Consider the following 5,000-nt stretch of genomic DNA (forward strand, 5'->3'; position numbering starts at 1 on the left):
TTAAAGAAAAATAAAAGAGGTTTACAGTTTACCTAAAAAAAAAAAATACTGCAATGCTGGAGTTTGAAAAATACCCGTAGAATATAAGGAAATTGAAACCAATCACGAAGATAGAAAGGAAAAATAAAATCGTTTTTTTATCATCACTTCAAATTAGCCGAGGTATAAATTCGCAAGACCCTGTGGATAAAAGAAGATTAAGTATTGCTTAATCAAGAAAATAATCTAAAATCACATAAAGTTACAGCAATATAAATTCAATAACGGTGCAAAGTTGAAATTAATACAAGAGAATGGTAAAAATCATTTATAGAATAAGAGATGATATTAGAATTATAAAGACATGAATGAAATCACTCTGGTGGCAATAGAGGACATTTAGAAAAAAAATACATGAAAATTCAAAAGAAAAAATCATGTTGCTTATAAGCGAGAAACATAAACATGCAAAGACACCATGAGCTTGCCACAGTGAAATATTGATAAGAATAGCTGAAGCTGGTGGAAGAATTCAACACCAGTGAAGAAAGTAGATCATTTTTTTTTTTACTCGTATTGGTTCATGCCATCCTCCGAGTGAGTGACCAGCGCATTGGCTTAGGTCGTTTAATTGAGAGCAGATTCTAACAAGAAATGCTCTATTGGCCTGAGTCCGGAGGTCTACACCAAGCCTCTTACTCTTTTCCATACTTATCCAAACCCACAAACATATCAAACGGAAAAATGGTAATGACATGAAGAGGTAATGTAAAATGAAACATGGAAAAATATAAAAGAAAAAACTTAAACATGATTCCATGATAATTTTATGCGCTTTTGTAAATGAAAGGAGAAAAAGTGTGCAATAAAAGGAGACAAGAGAGAAAAGGAGATTGGAATAACTGATAAAGTGAGCGAGGGGTCATGACATAGATGCGAAAATGTTAAAATATACGAGAATGTAGGCAATGGATTGCTGTAACCTGAGCGGCTCAGATGATGATGATATTGCCGAGAAATTCTCTCTCTCTCTCTCTCTCTCTCTCTCTCTCTCTCATAGAGTCCACAGAAGCATAATGTGGACTCTACATTCCACCACTCTGATTAATCATTCTGATGTCTATTTAGAATTTCAGGAATTCAGACTATTCCTTTGTGACTCGAAGTCAATCTTATTAAAGGGAAGACTACCAACCAGTTATCATCACCATCATCATCGCTTATGCCCATTTTTTTTTCTTTGAAGGTAAATACACAGACATGTAATTATTACGGAAATAGACATACTTCACCATCACATTATTGTTTAAGTATTTTAGAAATAAACCCGTCTGACCCGTCATTCAGAGTTTTGGATTTAGATATGAATAGATTATCTTCGTAAAGCACCACGGGCCTGGGGTAAAATTGCCTCTTAAGAAGGTAAACAAGCTCTATGGATGGAACACACATTTCCCGTCTGGCAACTTTTTCAAATTTATGTCTCACGTATTCATCCATCCCTGTACTGAATGTTCTACTCGTATCTGGGAAGGCTCTCCGTAATACGGTGGTCTTCTTGGCCAAGTTAAACGAAGGCTTCCCATCTAATTCATCCACCCCCCCCCCCCCCCCCCATTCGTAATGTCGCAATATTGCTTCGAAAGCTGCTTGATTGTAATGTCCTACCACTTCCTCAGCTGCAGTGGGTGTCACGCATTTACTTAGAGGTACTATGTCGTAACCTCAAAGTAAATGAAGATACAATCCCCAGTGATGTAAAATCCTTCGGTAGTTTTACAAAATATATACTAGTTCTTGTACAGGAACTTATATAGCTTTCGACCATCAGCTATAAGTTCCTGGTCGAAAGCTATATAAGTTCCTGTACAAGAATATATATTATATAAAACTACAGAAGGATTTACATCATTGTGGATTGTATCGCCATATATATATATATATATATATATATATATATTATATATATATATATATATATGTGTGTGTGTGTGTGTGTGTGTGTGTGTGTGTGTGTGTGTGTGTGTGTGTGTAAGCTAATAGCCGTTTCACTTGTAGGTGCTGACCACCATCACCCATTTTCTTTTCATCTGTAGACCGCTTCTTTCTTCCAATTATGTCTCACTCTTACTCGTCCCCAGTGTTAGGAAGGCCCGAATTCCTCGGTCTGTTATTGAAGAGCTCCAGTCAATGACACCCTCCTCATGAAGGCGTGATTTGGGTACTAAACGTCCAAGAATCCTTGACGTTTACCTTCGCACATGATAAACAGCTGAAGCATTGGCTGAAACCAGACCATACGATATTAGGCAATACAGGCAATTCTTAGTAGTGGCAAAATGATTTTTCTTCCAGTGATGAAGAATAAAAATCCCAATGGTTTTCTGGTATCAATCTGTGATTCATTAACGCTAGGACAAACAGATGGTATTTTGAATCCCGATTATCGTGTTTCGCTAAATATGCGCTGGTTTGGAGATTACGTCTGCGTTAATTATATATTTTTTATATCGTAAAATAGTTTCATTATCAACAATCACTTTCAGCACTCGTATACGATACTTTGTAAAATCAAAGATAGATTTCATAGTGAACATTTTACAGTAAACAATAGCGTACAACCAATAATCTTGAATGCAGATTTTCATAGCACAGTTCACCATCCATTTGCGTCACTATATTGTCTGTGCAATGTGAAAAGAAAACAATATTATGTAACCAATAATTAATCTTTACAGCAAATTGTCATACACACGTATTTTACCATTCATTCGTAGAACATTGTCTGTGGAAAGATTTCCTGTTTGTTTCAGATCTAACGACCATCTCCAGCTTTGTATTTTCCCTTGTGTGGAGCTGATTTGCAAAAGTAGTTCTTATCTTCGGTAGAGAGGCACTCAACATACAAGTTTGTAAGATGAAGTTCTGATGATCATGTAATTTCCAACCCTAACTCAGTATACAGATGCAGACAGCCACCCATTTAAATAATATACAACAAATATACTTGCATCAAAAGTACATTATGTAAAAGTATATTCACTGATTTTTTATTTACACATATTTACTAATGTGTTCAACCAATATATATAGTATATAGTATATAGTATATATATATATATATATATATATATATATATATATATATATATATATATTATATATATATGTGTGTGTGTGTGTGTGTGTGTGTGTGTGTGTGTGTGTGTGTGTGAGTTAACCTTTATGCCCCTTGGTCTATGCAAAAGCTAGACGATCACGAAACGGCTAAATTTAACTCTGTGTGTGAGGACGCGTGTGTGTTCGTGTGTCTAACCAGGTTATGCAACACTAACAGCTTTTGTAAGCCCGACGTGAAGAAGGAAAGACAGAGAGAGAGAGAGAGAGAGAGAGAGAGAGAGAGAGAGAGAGAGAGAGAGAGAGAGAGAGAGAGAGAGAACCGGTTCCAGAGAAACTTTACCTGACCCTCGGCGAAGGTTGAAATGATGCGGTACCGAAGCGTTTTATCAAATGCGCACGGAACACAACAAGAAAGAACAACACACGCACATATGTGACACTCATTTATCAAAAACCAAAAGAGTTGATTATGATTATTATAGTGGTCTGTCTCACTGGCACAAACATCAAAGCATTGCACAGGTACTCTTCATCACTGTAGTAGGTCTGACTGAGAAGTGTAGTACGTCTTCTGTTTCAATGGCCTCCCAAATCGTAGCGCGATGAATACATTCAGAAATTTCACCAGTGGATGACCTTAGATTCCAGCTTTCAATGGAAACATCTGGTTAATATTCGCTCGTTGTGTTGCATGTTGCGTTATGCAAGAGCTAGGCGCTTTATTGTCATCACCCCTAAGCAACACGTGTTCCAGTTTTCTTTCTCGTATTTTGACGTTTGTTTTCATTCGCGTCTTTTTGACATTGATTTCCTTTTTGACGTAGCCGAGTAACTGGATGATGAGTTTACAAACGTTGGGCTTCTATAGCAGCGGCTACTAGTTTTACCTTGGATGCTTAAAAGTGTCGGTGAGGCCTTGGGTCCGAATTATATCGGGAATTTTAAGTCGTCTTACCTTCGCCGGCCAGCGAGTTTGGCAAAGGTGGCAAAAACACGGGCAAAACGACGACACAAAACTTGACAAAACTGGCACAAGAATCACACAGAGCCACAGAAAACTTGGACGTAAACACTGCTCTCTCGCTCTCTCTCTCTCTCTCTCTGATCACTCAGATTTTCAGCATTTAGTTCAGCGACATGTGAATGATTTCCTGTCGGATTCTCTCTCTCTCTCTCTCTGATCACACACACATTTTCATCATTTAGTTTAGCGACATATGAATGATTTCCTCTCTCTCTCTCTCTCTCTCTCTCTGATCACACACAGATTTTCAGCATTTACTTCAGCGACATGTGAATGATTTCCTGTCAGATTCTCTCTCTCTCTCTCTCTCTCTCCTCTCTCTCTCTCTCTCTCTCTCTCTCTCTCATCATCATTCTACGATATGTGATGGCCATTTCCTGAAAATTTCATTCTCTTTTTCTCTCTTGCATCCGCTGAAATCCAGGTAAAATCGTGAACGAAATTATCAGATAAGAAGACATGTAAAAGTTTGTATAATTTACCAGATTCCCTTTCTTTATCACTTTAATAGTTTTGTTTGTTCGCTTGCCACCCGAACCTACTTCTAGTAACTCGAAGATTTAAACAATCAGAAAAATAGTTTATAGTTAAGTACAAAAGTGTAAAGCTGAAATATGGCCATTAGAAAGATGATGTCAAGGACAGTTGCTGTTTGGCCCTGTCTTACAAAAATACCTTGTCATACCTGATGTCACTGGATAATCAGAAAATTTCAAACTTGTGGATTTAACTATATTTGTAAATGCTTTATTAAATGCACGTTCTTTTGGGTATGAATATCTAATTTACTAAGTAAGACCTAAAAAGTGTTGTATAGATGGAGTCTTAGAAGTAATAAAAAAATAAGGGCTTGGAGATGCATGAAGTTCATTTGTAC

General features: G+C 37.0%; 1 protein-coding gene across 3 annotated transcripts in view; it reads right to left on the reverse strand.

Annotated features, from left to right (window-relative positions):
• Window positions 1-5,000, reverse strand: part of LOC135206740 (uncharacterized) — a 107,432-nt gene that overhangs the window by 45,362 nt on the left and 57,070 nt on the right. The window contains exon 1 of one of the 3 annotated variants that reach the window (XM_064238219.1): window positions 3,440-3,625. The exons of the other annotated variants lie outside the window; for them this stretch is intronic. The gene's annotated coding sequence lies outside the window, so the exon portion shown is untranslated. Of the gene's footprint in view, window positions 1-3,439; window positions 3,626-5,000 lie in introns of those variants that run through there. 3 annotated transcript variants of the gene reach the window in all.

The sequence above is a fragment of the Macrobrachium nipponense genome, chromosome 31 (genome assembly GCF_015104395.2).
Source record: "Macrobrachium nipponense isolate FS-2020 chromosome 31, ASM1510439v2, whole genome shotgun sequence".
NCBI lineage: Eukaryota > Metazoa > Arthropoda > Malacostraca > Decapoda > Palaemonidae > Macrobrachium > Macrobrachium nipponense.